The 18,759-nt window shown below is 37.9% G+C and overlaps 1 long non-coding RNA gene across 1 annotated transcript; it reads right to left on the bottom strand.

Moving 5' to 3' along the window:
- Nucleotides 1-5,208: 5,208 nt before the first annotated feature.
- Nucleotides 5,209-11,583, bottom strand: LOC148127090 (uncharacterized). Its single transcript, XR_015741457.1, has 3 exons — nucleotides 11,459-11,583; nucleotides 7,408-7,534; nucleotides 5,209-5,300 (listed from the first exon to the last, which is right to left on the bottom strand). It is a non-coding gene; the product is annotated as an uncharacterized LOC148127090 (long non-coding RNA).
- Between the last annotated feature and the right edge of the window lie 7,176 nt (nucleotides 11,584-18,759).

Genomic DNA, 18,759 nt, shown 5'->3' with positions numbered 1-18,759 from the left:
TGCCCTTTTCCATTGCTGCTGTCTTACAGCTTGTGATCTGGCACCCGCAGCTTCTCACAGGCCAAACATTCCCATTCTATGAAAAATTCTTTTTCTCTTTTTGAAAAAAAAAAGTCAAAAGGAAACGTTTTCCCTTTAACATGGCTGGAAAAATACACATAAGAAAGTGGTGTGGGAAAATGTGTGGATTTCTTTCTTTGCGGTCTTCCTACAAATAGTAGCTCAGCAATAACCAGTTAAATATATTGTTGCTTCCTACAATGGCCTTAGGGCTGAAAATAGAATGGCTCGAGATATTTGCTTCTTAAGGGAAGAGATAGGATGGCATTTGCCTGCCCCACATTTCAGGACAAAAACCACCTAGAGCAGCAGCGATAGAATACGATTTCAGGAAGACAATTTACTGTTGTACTGGTGAGCACCAAGTTAATCTTCAGAATTTCAGCTTTCCCTATTGCACAGTAATATATGGAGACTCTCTGTGGCTTCCCTCCATAGGTTGCCTCGCTTCGAAAACAGGAAGCTCAGACCAGTGCATCTAGTTTGGTCCTGCTTTCCTGTCAGTAGACCAAAAGGGTCTCAGAATTGCTTCCGGCTCACACTTGGTGATTGGGCTGGGATCATTTGCATCGCTTCCAAAAATATTCAACCCCAGTACTTCTTAAGCAAGTGGCATTAGAATATAAAAGCAGTTCTGTTGGATCAAGCTAGCAGGCACTTCTAACCCAGCATTTTGTGTCATTCAGTAGCCAACTAGGTACAAGACCAACCCAGGAAAGAAAGTGATAAATCTCTCTTCTGTTGTTCCACAGCTATCAATTACACCATCTGTCATCCCTACCTCATTTGATGGCAACAAACTCCACAATTAAACACATCTTATTTATTAAGGTTGGCAAGCCACCAAGAGAGTAAAAGAATTGAAATGGAAATGGACTGGTCACATAGCAAGAAGAACTGATGACAGGTGGACCAAGGCAGCCGTAGAATGGATCCCACTTGATAAGAAGGTCCACGAAAAGGACCTAAAACATGATGGATTGACAACATCATTAGGTATTGTGGGCCCAATTGGCAAAAGAAAGTTCAGGACTGTATTGATTGGAAACATAGAAGAATTCTTCATTCTGCAATGGATAGACAATGACTAAAATGATGGTGGTGAAGGTTAGCAAGCTTATATACACATCAGCATAATTATATGCCCTCAAATTGCACAAAGAAATACTTCCCATTATTGGTCCTTATCTCTCTGTATTTAATGGATGATCATGAGTTCTTTTGTGAGAGATGAAGAAAACTAGATATTTCACATTGTTCTTATTTGTCTCCACATATAAGAAGCATTGGATTTTGTGCTTCTAATAACACTTACTTTTTGTTTAAAAGATTTGTCCAGTTCATCATTTGTGGCAATGCTTATTAAATGTTATAACTAATATTTGTGGTTGTATTTTCACTTGCTTTCCTAATATTTCCAAGGTCCAATATGGCTTCTTTTTTTTTAGAAGAATCACCTAATGTTATATTGGCATTTTCATTGAGTTGTCCTCTGTTGAATTACAATTTTGATAGTAAAGTTTAGTATCATCAACAAAACTAAACATTCCAGTATTCACCTCTAATCTATAATTTGTGAAACATTTAAAACATAGCATCCAACCTTTTGGTTTGCTTGAGCTGCATTGAAGTGGAATTGTCTTGGGCCTCATATAAAATATATAATATAGTTAATGTATGTAAATAATGAAGTTCCTTTTTTTAAATAAATCTTGTGGGGCCTGCAGGGCCACATGCAGCCCACGGGCTGTTAGTTGGACACACTTGATTTAAAAGTAACAGTTCCACCCTCAAACCTTGGAAAACTCACTTTAAATTCCTCTCAAATTTGAAATGTTTCCACTTATTCCTACTCTCTGTTCTTTTTGTTTAGGACTGCTCCGTTTTTCCTTAATTCTTCTTTTAGAAAGGAAACAGGTGCCCTTCCTCTGACAAAAATTCTGAGGCGACAATATTTGCCACTGCTGTAATATGAAGAAGGGGGGCGGGGGTGGGACCCTGAAAGCCAAGTCAGGGTTTTGTGTTTTTTTTTTTTTCAAAATTGTGCTTGGACTTTTTAGCTTTGTTAACAGGCTGCACATTGATAAAACTGCTGAGAAACAGATGTTCTTTCCAAAACCGAAGAATATTGAGAATGGAGAGAATTTGCTTAGAACGGAAATGGCCAGATGCGAAAGGATAGAAGTCTCATATTTTAATCACAGTTTCAGAAATCTGCTACATTTCAAAACCTCCTACAGTACAGGCTGCCCTTGATTTATGACCACAATGGAGCCCCAGATTTCTGCTGCTAAGCAAGACAGTTCTTCAGTGGGGTTTGCCCCATTTTACGACCTTTCTTGCCACGATTGTTAAGTGAATCACTGCAGTTATTAATAACCATGGATGGTTAAGTGAATCTGGGATCAATGGCTTTTCCCCATTCACTTTTCTTGTCAGGAGGTCACAAAAGGTGATCACATGACCTTGGGGCATTGCAACCATTGTAAATATGAACCAGTCTGCCAAGCATCCAAATTTTGATAACCTGACCACAGGGATGCGGCAACATCCCCATAAGTCGTAAGTCTGAAAAACTATCATAAGCAGAGGTGGGTATTCAGCAGGTTCTGACCAGTTCTGGAGAACCAGTAGTGGAAATTTTCAGTAGTTCAGAGAACTGGCAAATCCCACCTCTGACTGGCCCCACCCCCATCTATCCCCTGCCTTCCAACTCCCAGCTGATTGGCTCGGTCTTCTTTTGTTGCCCTGCACAGGAGAACGGAGCTGGAAAGCAGGTTAGTGGGGTGGGGAAAGAGTAGGGGTTTTGTAGTAACCTTCCCCTGCCACACCCACCAAGCCACACCCACAGAACAGGTAATAAGAAAAATTGAATCCCACCACATAAATTACTTTTTTCAGTGCCATTGTAACTTTGGTCACTAAACAAAAGGTTATAAGTCAAGGACTACCTGTAGTTCACATGAAAGCTGCTCAAACCAACCAGCAGTACTAGGCAAGAGACAAACAGGCATCCCCCATGCCAAATCTAGTTGGCTTTTCGGCTCTCCAATATGTGCGCTTTGAAATGTTTCTTGGTGATAGGAATCAGCAGATGAGCATGCTTATCTCCTACTCCAAAATGCTTCACTGGCTGATTTCTGCAGATCATGCTGCTGTTAGAGATACAATGGATTTTTTTAATGTTATGATTATGATTATTATTGCTGTTTATCTGGTAATCAAAAGCACGCATCAGAATCCAGAGAGTTGTTTTCGTTCCTAGCATTCTGAAACATCAAAAACATAAAGAGAGAAATTTCAGCCAGTTCTGTAAAATCAGTCAAAAGCCTGCCCTACTTGGCTTCAGATTAATCTATCCCAATAAAGATATCTGCTTGAATCTCATTAAATGGTCTGGAGAAAGAATACCATGCTTTTTTAAAACTTCAAAATGTCCTCCTTTGACTTCCTTTCAATGAGATTAGGATGCTTTTCCTTCTTGTATCCTTCCTCTTAAAATAGTATGTATCCTTCATCTCAAAAAGTATGCCATCCTTATCAAGGTGAAACCCAGGAATCTAATATTGCACTACAATAATTTTCCAGTTGCTGAACCTAGACTACATAAACAGAAACTGTGGTATTACTTAGTTATATCCAGGGGTGGGATTCTACCAGTTCAGACCAGTTCTATAGAACCGGTTGTTATGATTCTGTGCAGTTCAGAGAACTGGAAAATCGTGCCACTGGCTGGCCCCTCCCCTCCCCTCCTGTTGATTTCTGCTTTCTAGCTAATCTAAATTGCTGTTGTACTGCTTTGCCTTCACCCTGAAGGCTTCCCTGAGGCCCAGTCAGGGGTGGTATTCAGGGGGTTGAGCAGTGGGGTAGAAGTGGCCTGAGAGCAGAGCTGAACCTTCCTTAGCTTCTATTTTTTCAGTGCAGACTCAGGCAGCAGATTGCGGAAAGGTAGATCTGTGAATGAATCTGTGATTCTGCAAGCAACTCAATCTGCTTTGCCTGATTTTGGGTAAAAGTTGCTCTTTTTTATATCTATATATAAAAAAATCAATATTTACATACATATTTACAATATTTACATACAAGCCATGCCCATCCAGTCATGTGACCAAGCCACCCCCAGTCAGCAAGCCACTCCCACCCAGTCACATGACCACCATGCCACACCCACAAATTAGGCCATGCCCACAGAACCAGTTGTTAAGAAATTTGAATCCCACCCCTGGTTATATTCTTTTCCTTCACCAAAGTCCTTTGAAAATGCTTACTCACCACTGAACAAAGGTTATCAGTATATTTATTAAAAACTATCTCGATACCCATGCTTCGCTACGAAGCTATGTGGTTGGGCTTAATTTTGGGGGAAGAAAATAAAGAGGAAAAAATTCTGACTCTGCCTACCAGCATCCATTCATCTGGCTAGCGTCCTGTCAGTGTGTGAGAGTTTTGAGGGTTGTTTGGAAACTGAAAAAATATTTGCTGTGTGAGCAAGGAGACAGCAAGGAGCCTGGGCATGGCTTAGCTCAACTGTTCTGTACTAAAGCTGCTTGGTGCTGTGAAACTAAAACTGAAACTGAAACTCCTCTCCTCTGCTTGTCTTTTGCATTTGGAGCAGATTTCTTTTCAGGTGGGGAGGGGGAGTAGAACTCCTTAGCATGAGAGAGTGTTAATAATAATATACGAAGTACTAATGCTCTGATGGTCATTTCGAAAAACCTTTTTTTAGTGAGCACCTAGAAGCTAAGAGGAACATACATGCCAAATTTCAAGTTTGTAGGCTTTAAAAGGTTCTGGAGATTTTGTGATGATGCCTGAGTGGTCTTTCGCTTTTAGATATAGAATATAGATCGATTAGATATAGAATAGAATATAGATAGATAGGTATCCTTTTTGCAGATCCAATCTAATTCATTTATATTGTTAAGTATGGCAGGAGGATTAGTGGTGACTATTCTTCTTTTCTTGGACTAATTCCAGATAGATGGTTCAAAACCCAACCAGTAAAGACATTTTGCAACATTTTGCATAAATTCCTTCTTAGCACTCTTAAAAATAGAAACTAGAAGAAAATAGTGATGAGAAAACACAGGGCAGTTTCAAATAGATATTTATAATGTCAATATCACCCTAAACTGGAAGAACACCTGCCTTCCTTGCCACAAGTTATCGGTGTTCAAGGAAGTATGAACACAACTGTTTATTGCTCTCCAAATTCAACGACTCTCCTTCCTCAGCTCTGCCTGCAGGGAGAAAAACACTACAGTTGTTGAAAAAGTGCCCATAAAAATTATTTTAACCCACAGCATTGCTTGGTACGCATACTAAGTATTGCTTGGCGTTGCTCTTTGGAAGACTGTTTCCTCTCTACCTTTTTTCTGTTGGTTTCACAATAGGAAGCCAAATGACATTGAAGGCAAAGCAAACTTTTAGTAATCTTCCAGTAGGTGGCATCTATGAACAACCTGGTTTTAATGCAAAGAACCCAGACTGAAGGATTATCAAGCCAATATCATGTTGTTTCCTTGTGTTACCTGAGAACAGCTGAGCTCCAAAGAGAAACAAAGATCAGGCAGGCAAATCATAGGCCATACAAATAAGTGTGAGCCACCCTCTTCTTTTTATGTGACTGAGTAAGTTTCACATTTAAAGCAAGAAAATTATTGGAGCTCTACACTCATCTAGCTTAATACTTCAGATAAAAAAGTTACAAATCATACAGCAAAGAGTATAAGATATTGTTTAAAGAAATTAATGAAGTCTAATAGACAGTGGTTAAAAACATGCATACGAAAACTAATGTTTTAGCTCTTACAACACATTCATGTGTTAAAGTTAGAAACTAACATTGGCTGTGATGTTTTTATTAGGATGTTTTCATTATAAGGATGTGCGTTGTATTTCACTGGAATTCAAGATCTATCAGTGTTCCTTTGGGATTCTCTCCAAAATGACAAATTTGGGCCATTTCAAACCTTTTGTAATTTGGCATATTAGCTTTCACAGAAAGATAATCTACAGAAAAGGGGAAAAAATCTGCTAATTTTTTCTATGTAAGGGAAGTCGCAAATGAGGAAAATTATGGCACTGGCAGGTTCACTTTAACATCTGAGAAGTTAACTAACCAAGAGTTCTCCAATCACAGCTTTTGAAAAACATTGAAGTGGCTGGTTTACTCCAATTTGCTGGGGTGCACTTTATGAGGTATCTGTCACCTGAGGAGGACTATTGAAGAGCTTGATGGAGAATTTGCTGCTGTGTTGTGTGATTTCCCAATTCTTATATTTGTAACCATTTTTTTCCAACCAATCATTGTTTTCATCTCCTGGTATTTTCTCCAATTTTTTGTCTTTTGAATTCTATCATATCCTGTCCTCTAAAACCATAACACTTGTAATAGTGGCAAATATCTGTAGGCTGGGTATAGAATGAGGGTAAAGGTTCATTCTCCGAGCTTGTGGGTTGGTTTCTAAAAATTTTGTTACCAGGCTAGGTAACATCTTTGGTGGAGTTTAGGGGATGTCAGTGTTCTTCTGTTTATAAGGGCTTCAGGTGTGTCAAATGTGACAGGTCTTGTAATGGGTTGGCTGTGAGTCATTAGTGAGTCTGGTGAACTGCTGGTGGTGGGGGTGTTGCATGGGTTGGTTGAACATCAGTGCTGTCTCTGGTTGGCTGTACAGTTGATTTGGATTCTGGGCGGTTCATAGGCTGGTTGTAGTCAATGTGTCTATTGATGGAATTGCTTCGATGAACTCATGAGAGTGATATGGGTGGTAGTGTGGCTGATGATTTTTGTGCTGGTCCAATTGAACCGGTGCTGTTTGGTGTTGGTGTGGGAATAGATTAAGGATTTGGGATTGTGGCTTTTGACTGTCAGCTGGTATTCATGGATCCTGGTTTTTAATTGATGTGATATTTGTCCCACTTAGAATTGGTTGCAACTGGTTGCAGCTGATTTTGTAGATTACATAGTTTCTTTCATCCTTCTGTATTTTGTCTTTGGTTCTGGATAAACAGTAAACAGTTGTTATTAGGCCTTATTAGACTTTTGGTTGCATAGATAATCTCATTTCTCTTCCTTCTAGCCTCTTTATAGAGTTAAGACATAGACACCAAGATCGTCATATTCCATTTCCAAAAATGGGAGCAAGCTGTTGTAGTTATCTTAATTATGCAAACACATTTCTGACTAGTGTTAAAGCAGATACCAGTGCTTCTTGTTGAGTTCAGGAACTTACCCAACCACAAAATGACTATGGGGAAACCAATCTTACCTTGCAAGATTGCTTATTTGTTTATTAGAAACTGCTTATCAAATCAAAATTACATTTATGGAATTATTTTTATTACCCTACAACGAGCCCAAAACCTCTGAATCTCTTCCTGAGATTGGTCAGGATGTATCTTCACAGAAAAGGCAACATGTGCTTTTAACTGGCATCTCATTTTTGCAAACAAACCTGGTTTTGGTCCTTTCCTTTTAATAAAATAAAAAACAGAGAGCTAAGCAATATTACTGTAATTATTTATCTGAAATTTGTCAGGATTCAGCTCTTTAACAAGATACATTGCGCTTATAAAATAGTCAGTTCTATTAAAAATACAATTTATAGATTTTCCACAAAAGTCCATGAAAGAAAGGAAAAGTAATACTTCCAATCTTGTTATGGACCTGGTCCCACGACAAATCAAGGAGCTTCCAAATGGATATCAGTCGGGGTCTTTTCTGCCTTGTCAATTTGATAAACAATTTTAATCTTGTTATTTGCAAACACCCCTAGATTTCCTTATAGCTAACAGTGCTAAGAAAAGAGAATCATGTTTTTCTAATTATCAAATTTACCAGGACTTCTTGAAAGTATACTATAAAAATCTTATAGCAAGCAAAATATTTTGGTGATAAACTGATTGGCTCTTGTACAGTTCTACTTTGCATCTTTAAAATGAGCGTTTGAAAAAACTGTGATAAATTGAAATGACAGTGTAAACACTATTCCCAGACCTGTGCTGATGTTTTTAACAGCAAATTAGAATACACAAAGATATTATACTATTTGAGAAAATATTTCTAGCATTTCTAGCTTATTTCCGGTAGCATTCATGATTTTGGGAGTTCCATTACACTGTACAAGAAGAAACCTTTGATGTTCTAGCAAAGCAAGCTCAATCTGGAAAAAAAAAAAAGAAATTGGCTTTATTTCATTATTCCCTTTAATATTGAACTGGGGTAGAGTAGGCTGATGACTTTATAAACAAAAAGAACATTCCTAAACAGTGGCATATTAAATTTCAGAGGATCCTCAAGATTTGTAGATGCAAATCCTTTTGTGTAGTCAATATCTTATAGATACGTTGCTAATGTATAGAATTTGGTTAATACTTGATCTGTCTAATAGGGCTATTGTGTTGATTGCAAAGCAAAAAGAATTTATTAAGAGGCGGTGAAATCTTTATATAGCATAGATAGAGAAAAAAATGATACATTTGGTAACATGCATCAGAAAGCAACAAATCAAACAATAAGAGACATTAATTATATATGAGAATTAAACAATAGAAAACATTGGTGCTGGATAACGTTCTCCAAATGGTAAATTTATGGGTTACAACCCCCTCTTTCCCAGTCAAGTTTGTATATTTCTTAATTCTTCCAAGTGTATTCAAGGACTTCCAGAATATGCTCCCTGTTGTTCTATTTCTGAAGAGATTAGTTCTTTCATGTGAAAAAAAAAATGGTTTGGGCTAAAAGCAAAACATGGTTTCCTGAATTTCAAAAGGATGCCATGCTAAAATGCTAATAGCTCTTTTATTAAAAAGCTAATGCTGAAGTCTGATATTCCAGGTAACAAAAAGGTGCCTGTGCAACAGCCAGAAACAAGATCAAAAGTTTAGAAGTCATTATATGATCACTGAATGCCATTGAGACTTAGCACTATGTTTGATCACTGTAAGCAAACAGGAAGTATGATATACTGTGCTTCAATTTATTTTGCATATCTTACCTTCCAGATCATTCCCAGGTTACATTCACAAATAACAGAAGAACCCCAGACCCTTTTTGGGCTGTGACTCTTTGGCTCTGGAATAACACCGCCCTCGTGTTAGAATGTTCTTTCTTTATAAAAAATTAGGCCAATGGTTAAGACCGTGCTTTCCCAGCTAATCTTCACAGCAAAGATTGAAAAATAATTGGAGGCAACCATTTGGGGTTATATGACATTATATATTGCCCTGGATGTTATATTAAGAGTTTCATTTTACATGAATTGGTTTTAAAAGGCATAAACTACAAAGGAGGGAGGGAGGGAGGAAGGAAGGAAGGAAGGATGGAGGAAGGAAGGAAGGAAGATGGATAGATGTTGAGAGCTGCAGGGAAGCAATTGCTTGATCTGCATAGAGGGAAGGAGATTTTCTCTGCCATAATGCATTCCTTCCAGCACCAGCCCTAAAATTCTGATAATTATCCGCTAGATGTCAGGTAGGAGGCAGACAAGCTGTCCAGCAACAGGAGGCAACTAACCAATCACCTTCTCCTCAGAAGAAGGCTGTTTCCTTGCTGGTTCTGTGCAGCCAGCAGGAACCGGCTGTTGTCAGGCAAAACCACATCTGTGCAGTAAGAAATTATACTTGCAGTACAAGGAGGAAAGAAAATGACAGCCAGCAGCTTTGAATGCAGAAGGCTGCAAATACAGACCTCTTTGCTCTGTGGCTCAATTATGACATCCAACAGTGCATGAAATCCAAGGTGTAGTTAAAGTGAAAATATAAACAGGCTATTCAGGTGCTAGCTGAACAGTGCTTGCATCTGCCTAGGAATAAATCATATTTGATGAGGCTTGTTTTTTTTAGCAGATAGGGATCGGTTTGCTCGGCAGATATTCATCAGTAACAGCCAAACATAAGCAGGAGGGGAAGTCCTTCCTTCTTTACTCTCTCCTTATTAAATCTATCATCATCCTTCTCAGGTGCTTTTGAGCAAGTACAAGCCAGAAAGATCAGTTTTCAGACCCAGGAGTGAATCTCATAATGTGCTAATAACAGCAAAAGGAAGCACGTATCTGAACCAGACATAAAATATACTTTTATCTACTGAACCGGTAGAATCCAGATGGCAGCCTTAACAGCCGGTTTCCTTGCAAGCTTTCAGAGCCATACACTCACATGTGAGCACTGTGATATAGGAGAGAGTGCTCACTGGTACTCAAGGATACCTGTTATATTTGGTATCTCAAGGATACCTATTATATTTGAGCACACTTTAAATTTGGAAGAAATGGCAGAAATTTGGGGGGAAAACGCTTCAGACCTCTTACAATAACAGCACCTTTTATCACACTTGGACAAAAAAACACTAAGTCTCCCTTTTTAAGAAAAAAATCAAGATGATATATTCAATAGCAAGGAAGATTGCATACAGTCACATAAATATTTGGGTTGCCTAGACCCTAAAAAGAATTTTTTTAAAAATTTAAACCCACAAAATGATGTGCTGACACAAGTAAATCTTTTCTGATGATTTCCGTGTAGAAATTAAAATTTGGAAATTCTGTGTCTTTAAATATAGTTTGCAACAGAGAAAAACTGGGCAACTTGATTAGGAAGTGATACAGATAAAATAGTTATATTGAATAGAACAGGTTGTCATTACAATGGGAAGAAAAAGCTACAATAGCTGAAGCTCCTTTTCTATGCTCCTAATGTAACTATTATGTTTGTTGATATCTAGTCATAGTACAAATGCTCCATTTGGTTAATGTTCTGTTCCTGACCAAGCAGGCAAACTAAGATTAGGCTGCAACAATTTATTTCATTTGGAAGCAAAAATCTGCAGGCAACACAAGATTTGCACAACTGTGTGCACAGTGAATGAAGTCCCAAACACTGGAACAAGACTGCCTACCGCAAGTCCAAGTCCACAAGAGAGTCAGTAGCATTGTCAAAATAGTCAAGGCATTTACTGGAGTTCATGGGATAGTTATTCACTGGTCAGAGTAGCAAAGCCTCTGGATATATAAGTAGTCCTTAACTTACAACAGTTCATTAGTGACCATTCAAAGTTACAATGGCACTGAAAAAATTGATTTCTGACCGTTTTTCATACTTAAAACCATTGCAACACCCCAATGGTTATGTGATCGAAATTCAGATCTTGGGTACTGGCATATATTTATAATAGTTACAGTGTCTTGGGGTCCTGTGATCACTTTTGCAACCTCCTGACAAGCAAAGTCAGTGGGGGAGCCAGATTCACTTAAAACCATGATACTACATTAAGAACTGCAGTGATTCGCTTAACAATTGGTGCAAGAAAGATCTTAAAATGGGGCAAAAATCACCTAACAACTGTCTTGCTTTGCAAGAGAAATTTTGGGCTCAATTGTGATCGCAAACAGATGGCTACCTGTACTAGTTCTGCAGCATGCGCACACCCAGGATCCAGGGTGAAATGGCTGTCCTCAGTGGAGATGTACTGGCTAGCTGGAAGCCTGATTTAGGGCATCTACCACATAACAATAAATTAGAGATGGCAGTCTTGCCAAGCAAGGAAGTGTGCCAAGTGCCACTATTTTGTTCTCGGAGGTGCACAGTGCATCCTTTGTTGCCTGAGATTAATTCCCTTGTCATCTGACTACCTACCCAGATGCTCTGAAAGATTTCTGGAAGAATCTGCTTCAGGTGCTTGATTACATCCTGGTTCCCAAGGCTATCATTCATGCAGTATGTCTGAAGAGGGCTCTTTAGTATCAGATTCCTAAGAAACCAAGTCAGACATGACACTATTCCTCCCCGATTTCCCAAGGCCCCCTTCTTTCCTGACCAAGGGCCTGGGCTCCAAGGGAGAGCACCAAAATGAAAGAGTTGCATCAGCCACAGGGCATAGACTTGTTCCATGTCTTCACACAAGGACTTCTCCAGTCTGTGATTATTAACCCTGCAAGGTAGTCCAAATAAGAAGCCAAACCAGGATTATTGATGCAACCAGGGTTACGTTAATAGAATCTTGCAAGACTGAAAGCATTTTCTCTCTCCTCTTCTTTCACTCTCTGGGGAGGGCCCCTTCTTGAAACATTTCCCATTGCCATCCCTTCTTGGGGTGCTGAGACATCTTTTACATGCAGGTTGTCCAGTCTGCAGCTGTCTCTCCTGTCTCCCAGTCATTCTTTTTTTTTTTTGGTAAATTTTATTTGAGTTTTCACAAAGAGAAAAAAAAATACAAATAAAACATCTTTTTTGAAAGTAGCGTAATCCCGGGTTACATTTCTTTGTACAGAGACAAATTCAGGTTCATGCTCATTTTTATATTCTATTCCATATCTTATTACTATTTTACATTTTCTGTATAGCTTCTCCCCTCTTTTAATTTTCTCAATTTTATTTTAATTATCTCATCTCAATTCAAATCACTGTATTTATATTTTTTGTCTGTCCTGTTTCAATTATCTATTACCTTTTCTCATTAAACAAAATTTCTCCTGGAGTATGACGCCTTTATATCTTTTCCCTAAAGTTGTAACATTCAATATAATACATAACTTCCATTCAGATTCTGCTTGGTACATTCTTAAAATACACACTGCATTCTTAAAAAAAGAAAGGAATTATAAATGTATATAATTAAAACAACATTCCATTCCAATTCAATTCTATCATTAATATTAATATTCATTAAAGTCTTAACATCTTTAACATTACTTTTCAATTAAATATCATACTTCTATGGGAACAATTATAAGCTTTCCATAGTTAATCCCCGCCCCTCTTCACTTATATTTTATAAAACATTAATTAAAATGTTCCCATTCCTTTCTAATCCAATTTTCTCATTTATTTTATTTCACTTATTTTATTCACAAACATTTCACTAAATTACACTAACTATTTTATCCCTCATTTTAATCATATGTTGTTTCCAATTTTCTAAAGTTATTTCTATTACTAATAGTATATTACTAATACTAATACAATCTTATGTATCTTTACAGAATCCCTTTTTCAGTTAGATTTTCACCCATTATCTCTAAATAGGTCGTGTTTCTCTATATCTTGCTCTGGTCCTTTGTAACTTCTTTTCCTTTCCTTCTTCCCTCTCTTCTTCTTTCTCCCCTTTTTACCCACTTGTCTCTCTACCTCTATTTCTTTCTTCTGTATTCCCCTTTTCTGTTGCTTTACAGTATTATACTTATTTTTTGAATTATTTTTCTTTTCTTTGGTTGTTTTTTTAAGTCTTAAATTCTCCATTCTCTTTCCCCACTTTCCTTTTTCTTCCCCACATAAAATTGCTTGTTCATTAAAGATGGCTTCTTCTTTGTCCCAGTCTTCTTGTTTTGCAGTCTTTTCTTGTTTCTCATAGTTCCAAATCTCCATTTCTAAGAATTGAAAAATGAAGCCAAAAGAACCCTTCCCTTCTTGTGCATCTTCTTTGTACTTTTTAAGTTCCATTTTCTATTCATCCAGAAGTGGTGCCATTGTATAAATATTTAAATAACCACCCGATTGATTTTAGTCATTCAAACATAATAACCAAGAATCTAAAGATCACCAAATAATACACGCAAGCTGTTTCTTTTTTGCTCTTTCTTTCACTTTCTCTTCCTGGGGTTACTATTTAGTTGCAGTTTCAGTTAAAATGTATCTTTTAGAAGTCTTGTTGAAGTTTTACTTTATATTCTTTTTAATTCCAGGCAGTCTCCTCCCTCTTCCAGATCCTGCCCTTATTCTTTTTCTCTCCCTTTCTGCTTATGAAAAAGAAAAATTTTAATGTCCAGAAATCTTTATTATCCCTTTGGCATTTTGTTTTATTTTCAGCTTAATTGCCTATTGATGTCAAAGCGGATTTTTCCAATTTCTTATTTAAGTCTCTTAGTTGTCAATATAGGGAAGAAGAGAGAAGAAAAAAAAGCCGAACCTTTCCCTTTTCACTTTCCTTCGCTGTTTCCGACTCTTCTTTGGGAGCGATGTTATTTTTTGTAAGTTTAAATTCCAGGGTACCTTGGTTGTTGCTTTTACAATTTAACCCGGTCAGCCAAAACTTTCACTTCTTATCTTCCTCCTGCACATTCTTTTCCGGTCGAGTTCTCCTTTGTGGTGGCCATTTCTGACCACTGCTGCAACCGCCTTTGGGAAAGGGAGTAATGGCCAGCTGAGGAGAGATGCGGCTCTTCTCAACCCTGCTGGTGGTCTCCCCCCTCTTCACCACCTCTACAGGGTGGCTTAGCCCCGAAACCAGCCAGCTCAGGGCGCTCCAACAGCAAGCCCAGACAGAAACCGCGCACGATCATGAATTTCTGTCGCCGAAGCCCTTCAAACCGGAATTCCCTGTCTCCCAGTCATTCTCACATACCATTACAACAGTCCTTCCAATCTATGAAGTACTCAGTGTAGGCAGTCCCAATGATGGAAGGTCTGCATTCTCTAGAATGTATATAAAGTCATATTTGAGTGCTTCCAGAATTAACACGTGGCAGAAGTGGTGTAGCATGACAGCATGGGTCAAGTTAGCCTTAAGAGGAATGAACTCTGGAATCTACTTTCAGCATCAAACCAGCTTGATCCTGTACACAATGTTGATTACAGCCTCTATAGGAAACAAGTCTAGGCAGCAATGGTCTACTTTTCCCAAAGGCCATGGCACTGATGTGTTAATCCACACATCCACACCAAGTGCTCCATTACCAGGGAAGCCGTAGACTGCCAATGCTAATCAATGAAACCTTTGCAGCCTTCTTGGCATTTTGGAGCTGGACTTGGAGGACCTGGTGGTCTGTGATTCCTGCAACAGCTTGTTTCTGGACAGAATAGAGAACTCTAGTTGTAGTAATAGGAAACATGGGTTGGAAATTATAATTTGCTACAAAGAGAGCCATTTGACTGAACACATGCTGGGCATTGTTATATACAAACTCTGTAAAAGTCAATAGCTGCACTCAATTGTCCTATTGGTACTTTGTCAAGAATCTCTATAAAATTGAAGATGGAGTGCCAGTAGCATGGATCTCGAAACCCAGATTTTCAAATAGCATCTGTCAAAATCAGGTAAGTAAATCATGGACTGCAATTGGAAATCAGATTTTAGCAATCCATGTGGGCAAAAAAATGTTCTGTAAAAAGAGCCGAGCCATCTCCTGTGCTATGGACTGAACTCTGAGCAAAACACAAAATGCACCCAAGTAATGTTCAGTATTTCTGGGGTTCTGAAGGACCCCAAAGACTTGGCTTTTGGTAAAGGTGACTGAAGATCCTTTTTCTTCATTTTCTTTGTTGCCATCCAGATGTGTAATCTCTGCCATCCTTTTTTTGTTTCCTTCTTTTTAAATGTTTTTAACTATTTATAAAGTGTAAAGTTCGCAGAGACAATGCAAGTCAGGCAGCATATAAATTTAATAAATAATCTTTTAAAACTGGCATTTAGTGCTATATCTGTTGCATGCTTTTAGTCTGTAGAATTCTGGAATCTGGACAGATCTACGGGAAGGATCCTAGCAGATGGAGACGACTGGGGTTACACAGGGAAATGTATCAAAAATAACAACCAGAACTACAGTCACTATATTAACCACTAATTAATCTTTCCTCCCTCAAAGGATAGGATAAATTGCCTTTATACCACAGGAGTTAAAAACAACTGATTTTAAGCTATTATGAAGTGAACCCTATTAGTTTAAGATAACAATTTGAGACTTTCAGACTAATGTTGGGTACCCCCCTATCTAGTTTAAAACCATCTGCAAGAGTTCTGTTCTGACTATTGATAAGAACTATCTGGCTCTTCCCTACATTGTCCTCTTAGAGAGAGATAGGAGTGTCACTGGGGAAAAAAACTGGTATGAGAAGACCCCTCAAACCCTGGCAATTATCTTTTTGATCTGCTGCCGTCTGGATGGAGTTTTAGGTCAATAAAATCCCACATCACTAGACTAACAAAAAGTTTCTTTCCCTGGGCCCTCAGAACCACAAATAAACACAAAGTCACTACCTCATTACGATGTGAAAAGATGTGAAATCTCAATACCCCATTCAGATGTATAATAGCATATTACAGTACATTCCATCTCTTGTGTATTATACTCAGCTAAGTGTTACAGTCAGTGTTGGATGTATATTTTGTGTATATTCGTAGATATTGTAACTCTCAAATTGCAAATGGAGACGTGGGTACTCTATTTTTCTTATCTTCATTTTTAAGTGCTTTGGTTTTATTGTATTGCGAAGAGTTGCTGGGGTGCATCCACAGTTCTGTTGTACTTGTACAATGACAATAAAGTTCTTCTAATCTAAACCTTTGAGTTTTGCCACCATCTATTATATTGACCATATCCACTATACACAGTAGCTCCCAAGAGATTGCTGAGACCAAAAGTAGAAAAGAAGGATATAAACTGGGGATAGACAATGTTTAAGCAGTATTATATTAAGCTTTAAGGATTATATGAATTAAAAGTAACACATCTGGAGCATTTTCAAAATTCACAATTCCCTTTTCCATTTGAGGAAGCTAAGAAAGCAAAATAAAAGGCTGAGGTAAGAAACAATACTATTCAAATAGGTGTAGTTGTTTAATTGTTGAGAGTAATCATGTGGGATGTAGTAGTTAAGGTGAAGGGACTAAAAGTTGGGAGACTCGGGTCCAAAACTTCTGGATGACTCTGGGCCTATAGCTGTCTCTCAGCTCAATCCATCTCACGGAATTGGTATGAGGGGGAAAGAAGGAGAGAGCACATAGGTGCTGCTTTGAACTCATGAAACTCAAAAGAATGATTCCTCATCCTTTAAGAATATTATTGCAACAATGTTTTTTAGTCTAATACAGTATTAGAAAACCTATTGCTATTTTAAAAAAACCTGTTCAAATGAAAAATGAGATACATCTGAGTGGGAGGCCAGTTTCTTCCCTAAAGAGTCACTCTGCTGCAGTGAATTCAAGGACTGATATTGAAATCAGGCACTGAAAAGTCATTTTAGTGAAGACACAATAAATAACTAGCTATTCTGCCTACTAGCTATTCTACTACCACTGGGTAGAAAGAAATATATTCATATTCTCTTTCTCCCCCCCCCCGCCCATTCTTAATGTAGAATGTAGTAGTACATAGTAGCGTTCTGCAGTAGCATTATCCCAATACTGCAGAACACTAATAGTTGTGTAATAACCCATAGCTTTCATTCTGGACATACTAGGGGGGATAGAAAGAAAATAGTTTATGATACAATTGGACTAAACTTTTATTTCTCTCTGGGAAAAGTGAACAATTGTCATGGGAAAATCCATGCTAAAGTTTGGGGAATGGACCCTTAGGGTTGCAAACCGTATAAAATTGTATCACACTTATGGTTAAGACTCTTTGGGGGAAAAGAATTTAGGAAGGTGTTTTTAACTACCTTATGATATGCCTATGGCATACGTAACAGCTTTTGTTCCCCATTCAAAACTGTGGAAACTGTTGTCATTTTTAGCAATTTTTATTAGAGAAAATGAGAATGAGGACCAGAAAAAGGGACTTGGGGTCTTCATGCTGACCACTTACTGTAAATATTCTGCCAATTATGTAGAGTTTATTGATTTGGAAAAAAAAAACAAATATGTTGAAGAAGCCCAAGTTATATATATTAGTATTAATGATTTTTTTCCCAAAGGTAAACATATAGAACTGCCTATTCACTACATCCACATATAGTTGCTTCATTTGAAATAAGCACAAGCACGTTTATGACCGATTTAGAATTGCAGTCAAAAGCAACCCCATTATTATTGGGATTTTCTATTATTATTATACACAAAAATGACAGTATACACAGCAAATGAGATAACTATGCTGGATTTCGTATCACAAATCACTAGTCAAAACACTTAACAACAACAACAATAATAAATCTTTAGTGAGACTCACAGCCTTTGGGGCTCGTTGATAGCTCAACTCGAGTCCTCACCAAGGACCAAGGAACTGTTAAGATAGCACTGAAGGTTATAAGCTGTTCCAATTCGTTTTTTGTAGAATTATTATTATTGTTGTTATTTATTATTTTCTACTTAGAAGTTAGCCCATTTAATTGGCTTACTCCCAAACCACGTGCAATGGATTTTCTTTTAAACATCTGTATACCCCTTTCATTTCCCTCAGCATTGAATTTATTCCAGGAATAAACTTACACAACTCCACCTCTTCTTTTGTATAAGAACATTTGGAGCTCAATATATTTTTAATGTTTATACAGTTTGTATTAAAAATATTAGCTCAAACATGTATTGCCAAAACTTTTAGCACAGATTGTACGATCAACTGACTTAAAATAGGGTTTACTGAGCTGATGACCTAGAAAAACTCAAGGGACAATAAATGTCTTCGGGTTTTAAGGCATCACAAGCATCTTCGATTCGGCTGCAAAAGACCCCATGGAGCATTTCGGGGAAACGGTTACATCACTGTATAAAATATTTCAACATTACACAGCAGAATGCAGAAAGATGCTACTTTCCCATTTGAATGTGTGGAATATTATCTAAGAAAGTAATATAAACTCTTTCAATGAACTATAAAACAAGTTGCGCCTTCCCCCATTAAGCCCAGCCTACTCAACAACCCCGCCCCCCCGAAAATGGCAGCCTACAACCGGAAGTAACAACGACGTCACGCCATTGTTTTTCAAAAGCTCGTCTCTGTGGTTAAAGTTGAGTTACGCATCTTCCGTTTTTTTCCACTTCAGAAC

This window comes from Pseudonaja textilis, chromosome 2 (assembly GCF_049901715.1).
Source record: "Pseudonaja textilis isolate UNSWEBS1 chromosome 2, rPseTex1.2, whole genome shotgun sequence".
Lineage (NCBI taxonomy): Eukaryota > Metazoa > Chordata > Lepidosauria > Squamata > Elapidae > Pseudonaja > Pseudonaja textilis.
The sequence above is the reverse complement of the archived record's forward strand: the minus strand, read 5'-3'. Positions and strand labels throughout refer to the sequence as shown.